This window comes from Bos indicus x Bos taurus, chromosome 16 (genome assembly GCF_003369695.1).
Source record: "Bos indicus x Bos taurus breed Angus x Brahman F1 hybrid chromosome 16, Bos_hybrid_MaternalHap_v2.0, whole genome shotgun sequence".
NCBI classification, from domain to species: Eukaryota; Metazoa; Chordata; class Mammalia; order Artiodactyla; family Bovidae; genus Bos; species Bos indicus x Bos taurus.
This window is the reverse complement of record NC_040091.1, coordinates 52,627,448-52,650,310: the sequence shown is the minus strand read 5'-3', so window position 1 is coordinate 52,650,310 and position 22,863 is coordinate 52,627,448. Positions and strand designations below refer to the sequence as shown.

The 22,863-nt window shown below is 43.0% G+C and overlaps 1 protein-coding gene across 1 annotated transcript in view; it reads left to right on the top strand.

Annotated features, from left to right (window-relative positions):
- Positions 1–22,863, top strand: part of KAZN (kazrin, periplakin interacting protein) — a 1,334,539-nt gene that overhangs the window by 402,546 nt on the left and 909,130 nt on the right. The gene's annotated exons all lie outside the window — the stretch shown is intronic.

The following is a 22,863-nucleotide window of genomic DNA, read 5'->3' as shown; positions in this document are numbered from 1 at the left end:
ACCTGACCTTAAGGAGCTTGAAAAACACATACAAACGAAGACTGTTTGAGAAAATTCCCAACTAATTTACAAATTGAACTTGAGGATCTGGGCAGGGTATGAGGTTGGTGGGGATGATGGCAGATGTGGGTGGTACACAGGGAGCAGAGTCAAAGACAAGTTGGGATAAACTCGTTCCTGAACCAAATGAAACTTGTGCCTGATTTGGAAGGTGATGGATCCGAGTTAATGAAGCCAAAAGAAAACTATTAAGAAATTGCTTATGCTACCTTTTAGCAAAGAAATTTGACAGTCTGTATCAAGAGGCTTTAAAATGTGCATGCCCTTAGAGTCTGGAATTCCATGTCTGGAAATCTATTGTATGGAAGGAATCCTCAAAATGGGAAAAGCTCCATTGCTGATAGGATTATAAACTGGAAAATCGTTTGGCAGTTCCTCACAATGTTGAACATCTAGTCACCATATAACTCAGCAATTCCACTCATAGGTATATACCCAAGAGAAATGTAAGCATATGTCCACACCAAAACTTGTGTACAAATGTTCATAGAGGCATTATTCATAAGAGCCAAAAAATGGAAACAAATGTTTCCATCAGCTGATGAATGGATTGGTGATGTGGGGTATATTCATATAATGGAGAATTATTTAATCATAAAAAGAGTGAAGTACTAAAACATGGATTGTCTTTGGAAATATTGTGCTAAGTAAAAGAAGCCAGTCACAAAAGGCAACATATTGCATGGCTCCATTCATATCAAATGTCTAGGATAGGTCATCTGTAGAGACAGAAAGTAAATTAATGACTGGGAATGGGGGATGGCTTATGGCGAGTGACTGCTAATGGGTAAGGGCTTTCTTTAGAGGATGACTAAAAGGTTCTAAAATTTGATGGTGGCAATGGCTATACAACTCTTAATATGCTACAAACCTCTGAATTGTATGCTTTACAAGGTGAGTTTTTTAGTATGTGACTTGTGCTCAGATGCTCAGTGAAGTCCAACTCTTTTGCAATCCCATGGGTTGTGGACCACCAGGCTCCTCTGTCCGTGAAATTCTCCTGGCAAGGGTACTAGAGCAGGTTGTCATTTCTTCCTCCAGGGGATCTTCTTTACCCAGGGATTGAACCTACATCTCTTTCATCTCCTGCATTGGCAGGGGGATTCTTTACCATTGCGCCACTTGGGAAGCCATGATGGCATAGCTGTGCTCAGTACTTAATGCAAGGGGTGGAAACAGGCTAGGAAACACGTTACTCAGCTTCATCCAGCCCCTTTCCAAGGTACTTTTCATCACGGGTTCAAGAGTTTGGGGCCAGTCCCACCCAACATCATAGTTTATAATGATTAAGCCTCAACGAAAGGAACTGTTACTAAAATAAATTGAGTGACGCAGTGGATAGGAATCTGCCTGCCAGTGCAGGGGACATGGATTCGATCCCTGGTCCAGGAATATTCCACATGCCGTGGAGCCACTAAGCCCACGGGCCACAACTACTGAAGGCCTAGAGCCTGTGATCTGCAACGAGAGAAGCTGCTGCAATGAGAAGCCCGCATACATCAACAAAGAGTAGCCCCCACTCACCACAATTAGAGAAAGCCCAAGTGTAGCAATGAAGACACAGCACAGTCACAAATAAATAAATTTAAAAAGAAAGAAAGAAAGAAAATAAGTAATAACATACAAACACAAAAATAAACTAACCAATGGGGGAAATGTCTGAATTTAAAACTCCCAAGGTCATCAGAAAATCTCCTTGCTGTTTTGCAGGAAATCTCTTTCCTGTTTCCCTCACCCTTTTTAAGATTTGTTTTCAGAAGAGGGGGCCCAGGGATATGAATTTGTTTGGAGACCTTTAACATCTCACTCACTGATCTTCAGAAGTTCTTCCTGTTCCTCAAATGAAAATTGAGTTCAGAACAGAAGAAAAAGAGGGGAGGAAATGCTAATGAATCTCTGGAGTGACCTGGACAGAAGGGCCAGTGTACTTTCCCATTAACATGATCGTTAGCTAAGGGGAGAGCCAGGCCTGGAAAGCCCCTGAGTACCAATTGCTTAGGAAACTAATTGCAAACAGCTCTGACCTTTTGCTTTAAATCATTTCCTAGTCCCAGGAAAATCATTTCAGGCCTTCCCTGGTCTTTGGCCTCTTTCATTTCCAAACCCATTTGGAGAGCTCAGTTTGCAGAAAGTTTTCTGAGTATTTTTAATTTAGTGATGCCCTCTCCCAGGCAGCGAACAAAGATACTCTGTTAGAAGGCAGCATAAATCACCCATGAAAGCATTGGAGCAATTGAGTATAGAATGGATTGGTGTAATCAATGTGATAAAATAATTCAAGCAGATAATCTATTCAACAAACATTTATTAAGTGCCTACTAAGTGTGAGTCTGTGGGGATATGAAGACGAATACTGTATCCTGGTCTTCATTCTATCCTCCTAGTTCATGATTGATTGAGCCAGAACCATGGGCAACCGAGAGCTCTCCAAGGTCTATAAGAATGTCAGCCACAAGACCAGAGAAGCCTGGTTGGGAATTCGGCTGTGGCACATGCAAGCTGCGTGACCCTGGCTGTAGGAATAAATTCTGCCTCAAGCAGTTCTTTTTTTTCCCAGCATATAAAGTGGGATACTGAACTCATTAATTTCCCGCCTTCTTTCTTCTCTGACATGCAAAGTTAAGGCTCTACATTTCTCTCTTTGGCAGCCTCCAAATTTTTTTAAATAACATTTTTAACAGCTTTATTGAGATGAAATTCACAAACCAGACAGCACACCCATTTTAAGGTGTATAGTTCAGTGGCGCTGAGTATGTTCACAGACTCATGCAGCTGTTGCCACCGTCACCAGCTCTTCATCGAATCATTTTGGAGCTTCAGTGAGATAACATATATGAGGCATGAGACAGAGTGCAGGACATTTAGGCATTTTGCTACTGGAGATTATTGTTTTTGCTGTTGCAGTCGGGGATTGTATCATGGAAGACGGAAAAAGTGAGGTGATGGAGCCAAATGTGAGGGAAAGAAGCACGTGGGACCCCCTGCCTGGGTATCCTTACCAGATGGGAGTGGCAGACTGTCTGTCTTAACAGCTAGTGGGTTACTTTCCAGCCCCAATATCAAGCCAACTAGAATGACTCAATGGGAGTCATTTGGGACTAGCTTGGGTGAATTCAATTCAAAATTGTGTATCATTAGGGCTGGCGGCCACGCACCAACATGTTAACAAACAAACAAGCAGCAACATACTTCTGAGACGAACAATAGTTAAGCTAAATTTAGTTCCTTTTAGCCCTTATGGCTGGAGCCCATGGGAGGCCAGACATCCCTCTGGACGTTTCTCATTTGCTAAAGCAGCACAGCTGGCCTGCACAGGGTATGTGGCCAAGCACAGCAGTCGTATTTCAAACCAAATGGACTGCTCTGTTTGGGGTCCTGATGGGGAGAGGATGGAAGGTGTAGGCTCTTCCAGTTTCAGCATTATTTTTAGAGTGTTTATGTGTGGCTGAATCACCAGCACAAATACCGCTCTTGCATTTATTACCCTGGGCAGAGGAACAATCCATCATCAAGGCTGACCGTTTTCTTCTGAATGGCAAACAAGCTCTCAAAACTGTCACTTCTGTGAGCACCCAGGTAGCCAAGGGCTTTGGGATTTTGATTACTTTCATGTTGGATGAAAACTTTGGCTGTGATTTCATACATTCTCTAGCAATTTCAAATGAATGGTTCTCTCTATTTCTGGCACTCCATTGCCGAACTGTGTGTTTTCCAACCCCAAAACTAAAAAATTGAACGAAGGCAAAAACTCCTTCTTTTCAGTAACTCATGCTTTTGTTTTTTGCTTCAATGTGGCAATCGATAGTCTGCTTTAATAGACAGGGACTTGCAGAGACAGTACCTTGACTCTAGTCTTCAGCACAAGAGTGATTTTTAATCATTTCTGTTTTCCATGCTGTCACCCCAGGAGCCTTGTTGGAGTCTGGTTCACCTGGTGTCATTTTCTCTGTATCATTGCTGTCTGCTCTCCAAGCACTCAAAGCTTGGGAACCTGAAATCTAAAAAGGGTGCAAGAGTTTGAACTGACTTTTTTTTCCTTGTCAGTAAATTAAAAACATAAGTTGGAGTTCTTTAGATCATTCTTTAGACCATGTGAGTGCAGTTTTTGCCTCTAGGGGACATTTGCTGCAGATATTTTTGGTTGGGTGGTAGAGGTGGTGGGGGTCACAGACATCTAGTGGGTAGAGGGCTTCCCAGGTGGTACAGTGGTAAAGAATATGCCTGCCAATGCAGGAGATTTGGGTTCGATCCCTGGTCTGGGAAGATCCCCTGGAGTAGGAAATGGCAGCCCACTCCAGTATTCTCGCCTGGGAAATCCCATGGACAGAAGAGCATTGTGGGCTACAGTCCGTGGGATCACAAACACTGGGACACAAGTGAATGACTGACACACAGTGGGTGGAGGCTAGGGGTGCTGCTGAGTATGGCACAAAGTGCAGGACAGCAACTCCCCCTCCCCCAACAATGGGTTGTCTGGTCCCAAATGTCAACCATGCTTAGGTTGAGACAGGATTGTATGCTTACTGAAGATGATATCAATGGACACCTGGACCAGTGGTGATGATGATCAACTTGCTGTCCTTTGTCTTTTAGCCTTACCCAGTGAGACTTGATCTCATAGACAGACAATATGGCCCAGTGATCAGAGAAGGTGCTTTGAATCTGAGAGGCCTGGACCTGGGTTCAGGGATAACAGAGACAAAGGGCATGGATCCTAGTCATTTATGTGCCCAGACTGTATCAGCAGCAAAAATGAATTGAGGATTGGGAAGACAGGTAACATCTGGGCAAGGACAAGCTCCCTGGTACAAGGGCCCTCCCATGCCCATGGAACATCTCTGTGACAAGGATGCTCATGCTGCCCTGTGGGCACTATCCTCCAGACAGATGGAATTCCCACCAGCTGCACAGGATAGAGGCAGGGCATCTCTAGATTTCAGCTGCTCCATACACTTCTGCCAGGCAGCCACCAGAAGGGGCCTGCTTGGCTTCTCTCTGTTCCTCATGGAGATGCCAGGAGGGGTGGTGGTAGCTGGCCCAGGATGAGATATCTACTTGCCCCAAGGTGCCCCAAACAAAGGAATAACAGGACTCAGACAGACATCCCCCTCCCTGACCCCGCTGCCATGATTCCTACTGTTGCTACAAGAACCTACTTCATCAGCATCCACAAGCTTGATCATCATGTGAAGCTGTCTTTCTTCAACTTGGAAATCCATATCTGTTGAGCCTATGTCCACATTTGGGATCTCAAATTTCCTTCTGGGCCATAGCTGTGCCATCTCATTTTATCTATGTCTAGACTAGAGGTTAAATCTCCTAAAGGAGCCAGCTTTGTAGGAAATCAGAAACAATTCATTTCTGTTGACTGAGGGACATTTCATGAACAGAAGTACCATGGATACATACTTCATGAGTTCACATCCCAACTCTACCATGACTAAGGATATAACCTGCAGCAAGTTTTTAAAAAATTTCTCTAAGACCTCATTATCTCATCTGTAAAGTGGAGATCACAATGGTACCCCCTTCATAAGGTAGGCATGGAATTTAAATGAAATCATAAATGCCAGCTGCTTAAGGCCTGGCTAAATGAAGGAGGCTACAGAGGCTATTGTGCTGAGGTGCTGGGTTTTATCACACTTGTCTCATCTGTCAAGTGTGATGAGCAACCTTGGGCTAAGGTGGTTTTGTTGTCCCTCTCATTTGGCAGATACAAAAAGCAATGTCCAGAGAGGTCATATTCTAGGAAGTGAAGAATCAGTAGAAGTACTCAACTTGTGGTTCCTACCATGCTCTGGCTTCCACTACAAAGCTCTGCTGTCTCTTCAAAGTTGTGAATGCTTCATGATCCAGCAGTCCCACTACTGAGTATATATCCAAAAGAACTGAAATCAGGATCTTAAAGAGATATCTACACTCCCATGTGCATTGCAGCGCTATTCACAATAGCCGAGATGTGAAAAACCCCCAAGTGTCCATTGACTGATGAATGGATAAAGGAAATGTGATATGTCCATACAATGGAATATTCAGCCTTAAAAAGAAGGGAACCCTGCCATTTGAGACAACATGGATGAAGCTGAAGGACATTATATTAAATGAAATAAGCTAATCAGAGGACAAATCCTACATAATTCCACCTGTATGAATCATCTAAAATAGTCAAACCTATAGAAGCAGCAAATACATTAGTGGTACTGGGCTCTGGGGAAAGGCAGAAGTGGGGAGTTGCTGTTCAGTTGGTGTAAGTTTACACAAGATGACTAAGTTCTAGAAGATGTGCTGTACAACACAGTACCTAGTGTTAGTATTATGGCATTATGCACTTCAGAATTTGGTAAGAGGGTAGCTCTCATGTTAAGTGTTCATACCACAACACAAACAAAACGAAACATAAAACCAAAGGGATGCAAGGAAACTTTGAGAGTTGTTCATATGTCTATTCTCTTGCTTGTGGTGATGACATCACTGGTGTTTGCCTATGTCCAAATTCATCAGATTATACATACTAAGTATGTGCAGTTCTTAGAATATCAATTAACTTCAATAGGCTGTTTTTTTTTTTTTGTATTTTAAAAAGGAACAATTAAGTGACCACCCCATCCACTAGAAGCCCGCGCTCTCCTTTATCTTCTAGTGGTCCTGAAAAGTTCATGTTGTCTCTTGTTCATTACAGCACTGAAGGCAACTTTCAAATGCAATCCTTTTTGGAAAACAGAAGCAGACTCAGAATAATGGTAATGATAAAAGTTGTTAATAAAACTAGTTAGTACTCATCTCTTTACCAGGTAGTTCCTGCACATCTTGCATGAGCCGGCACTGGTTCTGCTACCCTCCCATGCTTTTTGCTCACTGAATTCTCCCAATCCATGTGTGTGTGGGGGTGGGTGGTATTATCATTCTGCCCATTTTACAGATAGGAGAGATAGAGGCTCAGAGAGGGTCTTGATCAGGACCATTATGGCAAGTGGAGGTGGTCCAGAAGCAAGAAAGAAAGTGGGATCTAAAAGAAACATTGAATTCCTGGCAAGGGTCAGAAAACAGAACTTGCGTTTCATAATGTTTATTTTCTCGAAGAGACCCAATTTCTTAAAAACTTTTTATTTTACTTTAAACTATAGCTGATTAACAATATTGTGATGGTTTAAGGTGCACAGCAAAGGGACTCAGCCCTACATATACATATATCATTCTTCCCAAACTCCCCTCCCACCCAGACTGCCACATAACTTTGCAGAGTTTTATACAGTAGATCCTTGATGGTAATCCATTTAAAATATAACAGTGTATATGAGACCAAACTTTCTTAAAATGTGGTATGATATTTGCTTTTTGTTATCCATCTCCTTCCATCCACCCCGCCTCTAAAGTGTGTGAAACCTCCTTCCCTGTGGATAACAGCTTGGGGCTCTTAAATAAAGCAGCTGCGGGGAAATCGTGCATCGTTTACACAAATCATTTGCCTGATCCGACTCTGCTCTGTTTTCTGACCTGTTACTCTGTGAAGTATCATCTTCATGATGCTTTCCAGAAAGTGTGGCCTGAGCTCACATTTTCCTTTGGCCAAAAGACACAGATTCCCTCTGAAGTTATGTCATACTCCTACACTTAAAATTTATTCTAAATAGTGGAGAAGGAAGTAAATCCCAATATTGTAAGCTGTCCAACTGAGAGGAGAGTTACACAGATAAACAGATAATACCTCACCTTGCAGCTGCCAGTTGTGGGAAATGGTAACAGACGGGGAAAAAAACAACCTGAAAATCACCCTGTGAAGCCAGAGGGCAAAATCAGAGAGGTTGTCTGAGGTTTCCTTGTGGGGAAGCCCAGTCAATGTCAAATACAACTTGCATGAGAATTATCTTCCAGCATATTTGTGCATCATTTCTCAAGGAAGAAGAGAAAGAAAACCCATAAAAAAATTGCATGTTTATTAAAACAACAAATATTTACTGAGTACCCACTCTCTGCCAGCTGGGACTATAGAGTAACTTCCTGCCCCCTCCCCAACTCTTCACACCCCACCACCCCCCTCCCCGCCCCCACTCCCCGCCCCCCCCCCCCCCCCCCCCCCCCCCGCCATACACACACTGCCTTGCTCTTTTCTGTTTGCTTCTCTCTTGTTTGAAACCATTTTCCCTCTTGGGCCACCTCCATAAACTCAGCATCCTTCTTTTTTCTTGGAGCACACATTCATCTTCTCTTCTCTCAGAGCTCCTGCAAACCCTGAAGCATCAATTAGATAAGTCTGCTAACCTGTGGGTTCCTAGGCTGGCCCTGCGCTAGCCCACAGGCAAAAAGCAAAACCTCCTTCCTTTATCTTCCTTCCCACCCCCATCCCATCTGTGGGAGAAAGAGGAGGAGGGAGAGGAAGAGAAGAAGGAAGGGGAGAGAATGGAGTGATTTATTATAACATCAACCAAAAAAATTATGCTCCTTCATTTAGACCATCAAAGCAGCCATGCTGGGTCTTGATTTCACATAACTCTTCCTTCCATGCATACTTACCCTAGTGAATCTAAAAGAGAAGGAAATTGCAAAAGTCACGTTAGAAATTTACATGTAGTCAACAATGCTCTGTTATTGTGCACTTTGAAATTGGTTAAGAGGAAGGATCTCATGTTAAGTGTTCTTACATCAATAAAAGAGACAAACAAATAACTTAATAGAATTTGTTGGCTCTGGGAACCAGTGTGTAAAGGAATGTCAGCAGCTGTTGCTAGGGACAACATTATTTATCTCTTTGTAAATTTAAGATAGGGTCTATGCTCCATGACAGGGGAAAGGAGTTTCTAATCTCACTCTGGGGAGAATGGGGAAAACATGTAATTACGGGTTTTTCAAACTAGATAGGCAGTGGAGCCCTGATATTGCCATCTTACAGAGGATTGTGTAGTTTATGCATGATCACAAAGCACACAGCTACCCTCAGGGCCCATAAAAACCCAGGTTTCCTGACCCAGGGCTCAGTCTCAGATAGATGAGTAGAATTGAGCTTACTGATTTTGCAGTTAATCCATGTTCATTGCTAAAGCAGTGGAAAAAACCATTAAACAGAGAAAAAAGAATCATTCATAATCACCTGCGATGTTGTCACTGTGTTGCTGTTGCTAAGTCCTGTCCGACTCTGCCACCCCATAGACTGTAACACGCCAGGCTTCTCTGTCCTTCACTGTCTCCCAGAGTTTGCTCAAACTTAGGTCATTGAGTTGATGACGTTATCTAACCATCTCATCCTCTGTCATACCCTTCTTTTCCTGCCCTCAATCTTTCCCAGAATCAGGGTCTTTTCCAATGAGTCAGTTCTTTGCATCAGGTGGCCAAAGTATTGGAGTTTCAGCTTCAGCACCAGTCCTTCCAATGAATATTCAGGACTGATATTCCTTCCTGATTTCCTTCAGGATTGACTGGTTTGATCTCCTTGCAGTCCAAGGGACTCTCGAGAGTCTTCTCTAGCACCACAGTTTGAAAGCATCAATTCTTCAGCACTTAGACTTCTTTATGGTCCAACTCTCACATCCATACATGACTACTGGGAAAACCAGAGCCTTAACTAGAAGGACCTTTGTCAGCAAAGTGACGTCTCTGCTTTTTAATACGCTGTCTAGGTTTGTCATAGCTTTTATAGAAAACAAGATAACTTCCTAGGGTACTGAATTGCCTTCTTTTGGTCCCTTGAAACGCTTCCAGATACTCCTGGCTTGACATACCTGTGCCTCACTGTTCCCTCCGCCTGGAACATTCTCCCTCTGGGTCTTTGAACACCTGGTTTCTCTTCATTCATGTCATGCTCAAATGACACTTTGTCGGAGAAGCCACCTCTGGTCACTTGATTTAAAGAGGCAACCTGCCTGCCTGGCCTCACAGGGACTCACTAATCTGTTTACCTTCTTCATTACATTTGACCATCTGAATTGACTTTCTTCATTTGCCCCTTTATTTAGTGACTTATTCATGCTATAGCTATTTATTGAAGGCTTACCATGTGCTGAGCACTGTTCTGGAAATACCGCAGAAGACAAAAAAGACCTGACTTCCAAGAGCTGACCCTCGGAGGGCACTTGGAGCATTTTGAACAGAGGAGTGACATGATCTGGCTTGTGTTTTAGAAGGTCTGTTTTGGCTATTGTGTTGAGAAGGGGCTGCAGGAAGGCATGGCAGAAGACTGTTTAGGAGGCCCTGACCTTCACCCGGGCAAGGGAGGGTGAAGGCAGGCGTCAGTTTGGGAGCACACACGTGCATATACTTACACTTTTGCAACAAAATGAATTTGTGCTCACATATTCCATTCTATCACCGTACTCCTTACTCAACAATGTGTCATCTGAATCTTTCCATATCAATAAATATGGAGCTTTATCATAATTTTAATCTGTTTGTATTAGTCTCTTGCATAGTTGTATCATAATTTATCTAGCCAGTCTTGAATTAAACACTTGAGCAGTTTCCCATTTTTCACTGTGATGAACAATCCTTGCAGTGAGCATTCTTAAACATACATCCCTGAGTACTTACTTTTCCAAGTATTTTTTTGAGATAAAGTCCTAGAGATAGAATCACTGTGCCAAAGTCTATCAATACACGAGGGCTTTTTATTCAGGTTGGCAAATAGGACTTCCCACTAGCTGTGTGCCTGTCTTCTTACTCACCCATCCAGTTTTGGGTATGACCACCATGTTTATTCTCTGCTAATTCCATATATTAAAATTTGGTATCTTTTGTTGTTGTTATGGCCATTTCATGACAGTGCACATATATTATTTGGGCTGTTGAACTTTTAAAATTAGTTTTTCAGGGCATTTAGTATATTAAAGACATATTGTCATGGATGTTACAAATTTTTAAGGATGTTTCCATATAATCCTTCCATTTTTTCCAGAAATTATGAAATATTACATGCATGTAAAAAAGATGCTTATGAGAGGTATAAAATATAATGAAACAAACCCCTGTGTACCCATCACCCATCTTGAGGAATGGAACATTTCTGGTACTCTAATTACGTTCCCTTTTCCCCCCTCAGCCAAGCTAATCACTCTCCTCAATTTGATGATTCCCTGGCCGTTATTTATAGTTTTAGCTAACACTTACATCTTCCTGAACAACATGGTTTTAGTTTTACAAGGTTTTGCACATTATGTAAATAAGATCACACTGCAAATAATCATTCATGATCTGTTTTTCAAAAACTGTTATGTGTGTGAGCTTCTTCCTTTTTGAAGCCTGTGTGTGTGTGTGTGTGTGTGCTCAGTCGCTTCAGTCTTGTCCGATTCTTTGTGACCCTATGGACTGTAACCCACCAGGCTCCTCTGTCTATGGGATTTTCCAGGCAAGAATACTGGAGCGGTTACCATGCCCTCCTCCAGGGGATCTTCCCAGCCCAGGGATCGAACTCACGTCTCTTACATTTCCTGTATTGGCAGGCAAGTTCTTTACCACTAGTGCCACCTGGGAAGCCCTTTTGAAGTCTGCAGCACCCCACTCCAGTACTCTTGCCCGGAAAATCCCATGGATGGAGGAGCCTGGTAGGCTGCAGTCCATGGGGTTGCTAAGAGTCAGACACGACTGAGCGACTTCACTTTCACTTTTCACTTTCATGCATTGGAGGAGGAAATGGCAACCCACTCCAGTGTTCTTGCCTGGAGAATCCCAGGGACGGTGGGGCCTGGTGGGCTGCCGTCTATGGAGTGGCACAGAGTCAGACACGACTGAAGCGACTTAGCAGCAGCAACTCACCTACTTTCATGGTTGTCAAGTAATCAGGCTTGGTTCTCATACCCTTGACTTGCAGATTTAATTTAGATTTAGATTTAATTTAGATGCTTTATATGTAGATTTCCTTGATATTATGGTTCTACTTTGCATTTGGGACAGGTTCATAGAAAATGAAAGTTGCTCAGAGTGTATTTCTAAAGCATTTCAGAACAACTGTTCACCTTTTTTTTTTTTTCCTGGTGATAACCTGCCCGCATGTTGGCATGCCAAACATCTGCTGCATATGTGCAGGGAACCAGTGGTGTTTGTACTGCACATCTCAGCTGAGAAGTACAGAGCCTGCTGACAAAATGCATAAGGTAATTAGGCGTGAACTAACGCAATTGGTTCTCATTTTTGCAAGTGTACAATGCCACTCTCAATCTATTGTGTTTTTTCCCCGGTCTAAAAGCATCACAAATTAGTTTGGGAAGCCAGAGATTTTCCTGGCAGAGAGTGACTGCACAGATGCTCCTGGGTTTATGACCACCATATGCAAGCCTTTCTGAGCGCTGCTCAGGGCTTTGTGTCTGAAACACTGTGGTGGTATAGGTGAAGAACCATGAGAATTCCAGACGGGAGCCGTGGGTTCTAGGTGACTACAGATGAGTCGTGTGACTTTGGACAATGTATGTGCCTTGCTGGACAAATATTCTGTCATTTGCAAAGTGAGGGGGTTAGACATTCTCACTAAATATGTACTTTTTTTAGCATCTTCTATATGCCAGGAGCCAAAAAATATTTGTAATAATAAAAAGCATGATCTGCACTGCTTGGAATATGCATAATTTAGAGAAGAGGGACAAAGAAGAATGAGACAATTTCAATTTGGCAAGACAAGCAGAGGTGTGAATACAGCAGAGCAAAACAACCCCTAGGCCAACTTGGAAGAAGTTAAAGAGATTCTTGTTTGGGAAGTAACATGGTACAGAGCCATGAATGACGAAGTGAGAGACACTGAGAGGACAAGGAGGAGAGAAGAATATTACCTGACAGGAGAAGTATGTGCTAAGGCAAGGAAGAGAGAGAGAGAGAGAGAGACGCATGCATGGTGCTCTTAAAACATGGCTCTAAATTCTTTGACATTCTTCCCATGGACAGGTGGGAGTCTGTGTTCCATCTGTCTTAACTGTACATTTTATCTTATTCACTGGAACTTGAGCAGCCATGTAAGAAATCCAGCTATCCCAGGGCCTCCATACTGTGAAGAAGCACAAGCTAGCCACTTGGGGAGGCCATGGATAGGTGCTCTGTTTGGAAATTCCAGCTGAGTCTAGCCTTTGAATCATAACTGCCCTAGCACCACATGTATAAGCAAAGAAACCTCTACATAATTCCAACCTCAAATGATTGACATATTGTCTGCAGAGGCCTCCAACATCATGAAGCAGAGACTGACCATCCCTGCTGTGCTCTATGAATTCCTGACCCATAAGATCCAGGAGAATCATGCAACAGTGGTTTTTTTATACCATTACATGTTGAGGTGGTTTTCCATGCAGCAATAAAGGATGAGGACGAGTCCCTTTCAGCTCTAAAATTTGGATGTTTTGTAAAACCCAAATATATCCTTCTGTTCTTCCAAAAGAAAGCTCTGACTCCATGAAATTTTGGTTTGAGGAAATGATTGTAGAAACATCAGGACAGACATTGAAATCTCCAGAGAAATTAGAGTAAACAATCCCAAATTGATTTAAGTCATAAAAAGAATGTCTGATTCACACAACTGGAAGATCAAGGCGTGAATCCAGCAGATCAGCTGCCAGGTGTTCAAGTGATGATCAGAATCTGATTCCCTCCAATTCTGCCCTGTGCTTTTCTCTGTGTTGACTTCATTTTTCAGTCAGCACTCCCAAGGTGGTAGTAAGATGGCTACCATCAGCATTTACAGAAAGAAAGGGTGTCATTCTCCATAATTTCATCACATCTCCCGGGGCTGACTGATGTTCACTAGTCTTGACCCCACTCAGATTTCCCAGCTACCTTTGATCCATGACTGTAGCCATGGGAAAGAAGTACCTGGATTGGCCAGGCCTGGGCCACATTTCCACCTTTGAGTCAAAAGACATTGTTTATGACTTCCTAACAGTGGAAGAAACAAGGTTCCAATTTCTTGTATTATCAGAAGGAAAAATAGATGCTTTGTTGTTGTTTAGTCACTAATTCGTGTCCAGCTCTTTTGTGACAGCATGAACTGTAGCCTGCCAGACTCCTCTGTCCATGGGATTTCCTAGGCAAGAATACTAGAATGGGTTGCCATTTCCTACTCCAGGGGATCTTCCTACCCAGGGATTAAACCCATATCTCCTGCATCTCCTGCATTGGAAGGTGGATTCTTTACCACTTAGCGACCAGGGTTGCTTACCAAATTAAAAAAACATTATACATCCTCTTAGGCAGAAACTTCTTGTTCTGTTTGAACCAGACACCCATTTGACATGACCTGAAACTACTCAGGCTTCATAGAACTATCCTTTGTATGGGTTTTGTTAACACCAAAGCAACAAAACAGATCTCTGATATAGGCTATAGAAAAGTATTTCTCAGACTTTAGAGTTCTGAGGATTCCTAATACTAATCCATTCTTTTTGTCATTCTTTTTGTTGTTTTTGTCATTAATTAATAAACATTTCTGAATTTTGGGCTTCCCTGATAGCTCAGTTGGCAGAGAATCCACCTGCAATGCAGGAGACTCCGGTTCAATTCCTGGGTCAGGAAGATCCACTGGAGAAGGGATAGACTACCCACTCCAGTATTCTTGGGCTTCCCTTGTGGCTCAGCTGATAAAGAATCTGCCTGCAATGCAGGAGACCTGGGTTCGATCCCGGGGTTGGGAAGATCCCTTGGAGAAGGAAACAGCTATCCACTCCAATATTCTGGCCTGGAGAATTCCATGGACTATATAGTCCATGGGGTCACAAAGTGTGGGACACAACTGAGCAACTTTCACTTCACTTTTTCTGAATTTTAGTGAGTTCCTCTCTGCACACTTTTATTCAGTACTAAACATTGAAATAGTTTATCTCAATTTCCTTCCAAGTAATAGTCTCTGGTTAAAAATCAGAAAATAGTTTCAAGGATCTTATTCTAATAATTATGTTTTACTCAAACAATACAGTGTAAAGCTGCCAAGCCCTATATACACCTTTTATTCATGTTCCTTTGCTTCAACTAAGTTCTCCATGTTGGATCTCACTGTCAACTTCAGGATTCCAAAACACATATGCATGAGAAGTAGGACTTTTTATTTAGACGAGTCAATAAAATGGAACAAAAAGAGAACCAAAGTCAGCAAGTCTTTCAAGAGATAGCTTATACATTATGGATAAAAGGTGAAGAAGAAACACAAAGATCTAAGGAGGGAAAAATACAACTTGCATGATAGAAACTGTATGATGAGAGTTAAAAAAACAAACAACAACAAAAAGCCCATGTCTCCCCTCCTGGCAAGCTCCATGCTTGATGGTGAACCTGAACTAACTAGCAGGAAAGAATCTGGCCCTGGAATTGAGTCTAATATATGTGACCTATGTTTGCTTCATTCCTTGGCATAATTCAGGGACCTTCCTCATTTGGGGGTGTCTTAGAATTCCACCCACAAAAGTGATAGCGTTGATATTACTGCCTGAGTCAGCATCTGTTGATCTGTTATGATTACCATCATTTTATTACATGAAGAAAAGGCTCCTGTCCTCTTTAAAGATGAGAAGGTTGCTTGAAATAAAACTCTCTCAGAAAGCTCTCAATCATTTCCTTCCCTTGGATCTGACCTGGTCTTGTCATCACCTCAGGAAGGCAACATACCTTCCCCCTCACATCATGTTGGATCCACTATCATTTGGGTAGAGAAAAGGGAGAGAATCAGGTTGCTGTCAAATTGCTCAGACTGCATGTTAGACATCCTAGGGAAGAGAAAAGGGAGCCTCCTGTGCTTTTCTGAGATTTTCCTTCATGTAACATCTGGGAAGACTCAGAAGGCCAAGTTGGTCTCTGGCATTGGTATAGGGACATCCAGGCACAGCCTGAAGTTCCTCCTGGATCCCTAGGGCAGACCATGAAGCTCAAGTTTCTCCAATTGCTAGACAATGGCCAGGATCAGAGGATAACCCAGTCTGGCCAGAGGAGCCCAGACCCCAACATAGGGTCAAGAGTGAGAGGGAATACACCCACTCCTCTCTTGCATTTACATCATGTATTGTATTTGTCTTCATGGCAGTATGATTTTTATCTGGAAATGCGTTTTTCAAGCTAGGAACTATTTTCTAAGGATCCAGATGTTCCTAGGGATGCCTGTCCCATCTGGTTTACATCTCAGTCACAGGGTTGGACATGGAGCTTCATTCTATATTCAGATCTGTCCCCTCTGCAGTAACAAGCTGCTGGATAAACTGAAATCCACACAACCCAGTGTGATTAGTCTGCAGCAGAATCTCATTACCATGGCTTTAATTACAGCCCAGAATGTGAGTGATACTGAGTTTTTCCTGGAAAAGAAAGAAGCTAAATTCACACCTCTGCTTTCTTAATTATACTGGCCTCTTTCTATCTCCAACATACCAAGGTCTTTCCTAAGCCAGCGCCTTTGCTTACACTGTTCCCTTCACCTGGAAGACTCCCCTCACCAATAGCATGGGGGATTCATGCTCATCCTTCAAACATTAGTTCAAGGTTTCACTTCTTCTAGTCCCTCTGTTGACACAAAGCCCAACCCCATTCTCTTTATTTTCTCCCATGTCTCTGTGTACATGCCTGGTAACATATGACACAGCCAGTGTAACTACCTCATTGGTTTGTTTGCTTACTATCTGCTTGTCCTCCAGCCCCGGTGACAGAGTCAGGTCCATGAGAACAGGTGTGTTTCCTCTCTGGTTCCCCACTGTGTGTATCTGCTGTGCCTGGCATAGGTGTGTACTCAATAAACCTGCATTAAGTGCCTGAATACATGAGAAAAGATTCAAGGCAAGGATCCCAGAGGAAAGCATCAGGCGAGTGCTGCTGATTTGGTTGGGTTACAAATCTTGTGGCATTGCTGAGGACCCCGTGAGCCACTAGCCACCTCTCTTGTGGGTTCAAGGCTTTCTGTGTGCAACTGGGACCTGTAAGCACAGGGGACAACAGGCCTCTCACCAGCCCCTAATAATCCTCTTCCATCAAAAATATCTCCTAGCCATGCAGGAAGGGAACCAACGTTCATTCAATTCTACCACGCAACCAGTTCCACAGGGGCAATGAACACTGATCTCATGTAATCCTCACAAACATCCAAGGAGGGGCTGTTTCCCTGACCCCACTGCCAGGTGATGATGCAGAAGCTTGTGGAAGCTAGGTGTCTGGGCAGGGGCACATAGGTGGCCTATGAATGACTCAGGATCAGCACCCACTTCCATCTGCTGCTAAAGCCTGGCCCCTTGAATATAGCACAGCATGTCTCCACAGAGCCCTAAGGCTTCTTCATGAACTCAGGAAGCTTGTAGACTTTGTCATCTGTTGCCCACCTGTCTTCATTTCTATGTTTTATCTTCTCCACTGTTTGTACCCAGGGCTTTTATTATTCTCTAGCTGCCTGGTCCTAGGCAAGATACTTAGTCTCTCTGAGCTTGAGTTTCCCAAGCAATGAAGTGGGATGTTTATAGTACATATTGGGCTTCCCAGGTGGTACCAGTGGTAAAGAATCCACCTACTAATGCAGGAGATGCAAAAGACTCAGGTCTGATGCCTGGGTCAGGAAAATCCCCTGGAGGTGGAAATGACAACTCACTCCAATATACTTACCTCGAAAATTCCATGAACAGAAGAACCTGGCAGGCTATAGTCTATGGGGTCACAAAGAGTCAGACATGACTAAGCACGCATCTATAGTACATATTACATGTGCCTATTGAAGGGATTAAAATACTCAAACAAACCCTTGGATACTACCCGGTAGGTGTTACCTATAATAATTGCATGCATGCAAAGTTGCTTCAGTCATGTCTGACTCTTTGCAACCCCAGGGACTGTAGCCTGTCAGGCTCCTCTGTCCATGGGATTCTCCAGGCAAGAATACTGAAGTGGCTTGCCATGTCCTTCTCCAGGGAATCTTCCCAAACCAGAGATCAAACCAGTGTCTCTTATATCTCCTGCATTGGCCAGCAGGTTCTTTACCACTAGGCCACCTGGGAAACTCTAATTATTATTATATTATTAGTTAGGGTAACTGTGACCAACCTAGACAGCATATTAAAAAGCAGAGACATTACTTTGCCAACAAAGTAATGTCAAGTCATAGTCAAGGCTATGGTTTTTCCAGTAGTCATGTATGGATGTGAGAGTTGGACTATAAAGAAAGCTGAGTGCTGAAGAACTGATGCTTTTGAACTGTGGTGGTGGAGAAGACTCTTGAGAGTCCCTTGGACTGCAAGGAGATCCAGCCAGTCCATACTAAAGGAGATCAGTCCTGAATATTCATTGGAAGGACTGATGTTGAAGCTGAAACTCCAATAGTTTGGCCACCTGATGTGAAGAGCTGACTCATTGGAAAAGACCCTGATGCTGGGAAAGATTGAAGGTGGGAGGAGAAGGGGAAGACAGAGGATGAGATGGTTAGATGGCATTACCGACTCAATGGACATGAGTTTGAGTAAACTCTGGGAGTCGGTGATGGACAGGGAGGCCTGGCATGGTTCATGGGGTTGCAAAGAGTCGGAAATGACTGAGCAACTGAACTGAACTGAACTGAATTAATAGTTGCTTCAGCAAATAAACCTAGACATCTCAAGGGCTTAACCCTCATCTCACAATCCAGTATGGGCCAGCAGAGGGGCACAATTCCTTGTGACATTCAGGGCTCCAGACTCCATTCATTGTCCAGCTCCATCATCTTCTGCAGAATCCACCACTGAACTATTTGCATCAGTGGACAGTGAGAGGAGAGAAGGTAGAGGATTGGGTAAGAGATTTTGCAGGCTGGCCTGGAAGTAGCAAACACTTGAGCTTCCCGCATGGCCCCACATTATTACCTGGGGTAGGGATATGTATGTAGTCTAGCTATATGTCCAGAAAGAAGAGAAGAACCAGCTGTGGATGTTAGTGAGCACTAAGGTTTTCTGCTACGTTATTACAATTATAATAGCTATCCCAAGCCCATTGGCCCATTTTAGCAATCTATCTGGGCATGTATTCCCTAGAAAGTACCCTTTCCTAAGTTCCCTCCTAACCATTGACACTTATGTGCCCAGCGTCCTCTCTCTTTAGAATTACAGAACCATGATCATAGAGAAATGCCCCCCACATTAGAAAACAACTTTTTAAAAAAAGTCATTAGTTCTGAGTGATCGGCTAGTAATGGGTTAATGTATAATGTATAATTGAAATAAGAATCCTGGTGGGGGGCGGAAAGGAGTAGCTATTTGGGCTTTCTGCAAGGTGTGACCTTGTCCTTGCAGGTGAAGTTCAAGTGGAGACCTTGATGACAGACTGTTCTGTCCTCCCTCCTTTCAAGATATAACAGGCACTTCTGGGTAGGGAAGGCCGCCTCCTGCCTCCACATGCCCTGGCTTTCTACTGCCCACACTGTAGAATCTTTTATTCTCCCCTCTCCAGACTGCCGAAAGGGCACCTTATGCATACAAACTAGGACCTCGACGTCCCTGAACAATGTGCTTCCTTTCATTTCACAGAGGCCTCCCTGACTCAATAGACATATTGCAGATGTGTGAGCTCCTCCAGCCATTATCCATCACGGAACACTCAACAAATATTTAATGAGTGGTTTCTTTGAGTGAAGGAGTCATTCCATTTCTGTAACACAAGGGGAGGAACACGTATTTTGGGTTCAGGCTATTTCATTTTTGGAGTTTATAAAATGTTTTAACTGTCAAGTCTCTCAGAAAAGATTTCCTAACTAAAAAACAAAAACAAATAAAAAAATCTGTTCTATCTGATCTGCCTTTCTGCATTTTTCTACGCCCCTGGTTTTCTAATTAGGAGGCAAGAAGAGAAAGTTTTATTCCCGTGCCCATTATAGCATGTGACCATGTTTCAATTATATTTTTCTTTTGGCTGGATAAGGATAATGAATAGATCTTTATCAACTAATTTGAGAGACTTTATTATATCCAGCAACTTGTGCTAACAAGATGCACTTGGAATCTCATCTCTTTGAAGTTTTCACTGACATCTGCAGGGAGTCAGAGAGGCCCAATCCTGGCATTTATGACCTGGATCTCTGAATGTACTCTCCATGTGGTTTTGTAGAAGTCAAAGATGCATGAAACCATTCCTTTTGTTGGCAACTCAAGCCAACCCTCCTAATGGTCCATTGACCCAAAAAGCAGTAACAATCACAATACAGGTTCAGAAATTAGTGAATACACTGCAAATGGTCAAAATGTAGTCCCTTAAGTTGCCAATACAGTGTTTTGCCTTTTCCTCCTAGAACTGGGACATAGCTCTCTGATGGCCAAGCACTGGGTGAAATAGAAGGGAACTGATTTCATGAGCTTTTCTTCTTAATTTGGCTGTGCCAGGCTGTAGTTGTGTCATGCAGGATATTTGTTGTGGCATGAGGGCTCTTAGTTATAGCATGTGGGATCGAGTTCCCTGACCAGAGATCAAATCTGGATCCCCTCCACTGAAAGTGCTGAGTCTTAACCACTAGACTACCAGGGAAGTTCCTCAGGAGCTTTTACACAGGCGCATCCATATGGTCAAATGTAGCCCTCCCAGCAAGATGGAGAACGACAGAAACTGAGATCTATGAAGGAATCACATGTAATTCTGCCATCTCCCACTATGCAGCACATTGAGAGGAATGGGGGCGGCTTTACTTGTAACAATCAGAATGATCTATCCATCTATCTCACGTTTACACTGTTGAAGTCACCCTAAGTAAGTGATAGGTGGTATGACTTAGACAACGATCATTCACTGAACACTTACAATGTGCCTAACACTGGGCTAATCTTTTACAAGTGTGATATAATTTTATGTTTTCAAGAACCTAATGAGTTAGGTAGTTTTATAGATAAGGTAGCCTGATTGAATTACTGAAAAGTTGTATCATTTGCTTAAGTAAATAGTGAGCAAAATAATTAGAACCAAGACTTGGTTGCCTCCGAAGTGCTGCACCACTTGCAAGTCATCACTAATGGCCTCACACCAGGCAAGAGGGTGGGTGGAATTGAGCTAAACCCAGAAGAGAAGCTGGGTTTTTCATTTCTGGCATAGAGTGTCCCTGCTCCAGCCTCTCTCATCCTTAGGTTTCTGCATGGAAGTAGTACCAAATAAAGTGCTCATTACTCTTTAGATTCCATTTCTCTTTCCTTAGTATCAAAACATCTTACCTGGTTCTCTTCAGTATCCTTCTGTGCCTGCAACCCAGGAAGGATACACTCTCTAACCCTCCATCTGCTGGTTGATCTGAGTTACAAAGGTTTTTTCAGTACATGGAATCACAACCTACCATAGCACTTTTTGTACCCTCACGGATGAGCCAAATGACTTTGCCCACAGTTAACACTTAATATACATATGGATGTCAGAAAATAGATACCCTATCTCACCCCACCAACTTGTGTGTAATGAAATAATGGTCTTATCTTGAAATCAAAAGGAAGGAAGGGAGAAAGGGAGGGTGAGAAGGAAAAAGGAAGGAGAGGAGGGAGGAGGGAAGGCTTTGTCATCTGTACAGTGGTAAAAAAAATAATGGCATGCACCCCAAAGAATTTTGGGGAGAATGAAATGGGATAACATATTCAGTGGATATGACACAGAGTAGGTCCTCCTGCCCCCCAAATATTGTTTCTTTTCCCAGGAAGGGCTTGAGTCTTTTCTACTTATGAATTCATCATTGAATTGCAAGATTTATAAAGACATAGGCATTCATCCATTTCTTTAGCAACTCTTCCTCTCCCCTTCCCTGCCCCAAGTGGTACGATTGGAGTCCTTGCTGTATTCACCCAACATGACAATCAGCATGTCTGACTAGCTGATGCTTTGTTCTAAAGCCATGTCAATGCTTAATTACCCTTTTGACCAGAAAGTTCATCCTTATCTCTTAAGTCCCTTCTGCTATAATTTAGTTTATTTTTGCTTGTTCAGCCCTGAATGTAGTATGTCTTTATTTTTCAAAGCAGCATTGCAAAGAAGGGTGAAGGCTAAGAAAGGAAAAATCAAGCAATTTAATGGAAGGCTAGTTGTTTCTATGAAGTGTCAGAGCTGGGAAGATAAAAAGAGAAGACAGGGAAGGAGAGATAGAGACCCTCATTGCAATATCTCACAATGAACCATCCACAGTCCTAAAATTGCATTTTAGATTATTGCTTCTTTTTTGCTTTTTTCTTAAGACAGAGGTCAACTGTAATTTTGGGAGAGAGACTTCTTTTGCCATTAGCTTAATTGAGAATCTTTACCAGGGAGAGCCAAATGTATTGGTGAGTTGAGATACTTGGCTTCAGAATATTAAATTCATTTCTCAAGGACTGAATTTTATGGCAGCTGGGATGGAGCAGCAGAGCAGGGGTATTGTTAGACCAGATTAAGTCCTAGCTCTGCCACTTATTGGCTGTGAAGCCTCATGCAAGTGGGTTTTGCTCTGGGATCTCACCTGAATTGTAGCTGTTTGTGACCTCACAGAAATGTGTAAGGGTTATATGCTTTAATAGAAGTGAGAGAAACCAACATTGCTGACTTTTTGGTAACTGTTCAGTAAACGTCTCTTGTGTTGGAGTTTAAATCAGAGTGGCTTCAGATTCAGGAGGCAGGGAAAGGTAATAATGGGGGTTTGTAGGGAGACCCCAACGTCTCAGGTTATTGACACATTGGATGAGCCACAGAGCAGGTGAATGACTCCTAAGATGAAGCCACGAAAGCCTGAAGAGTCCTGGGACTGCTTGTGCGGCTCTGGACGGGACAGTCTGTCCCAGATGCACACAGCTGTGAGCCTCTGAGGGCCAAGGCTCAGGCTCTCTGTAGGAGGTATATTGTCCTCTCTCCTTCCCCAACTGGGACGGATGGAGCCAAGCACAGGCTTTCACTGTGCAGAGTTGGGACAACGGCCATGGCACA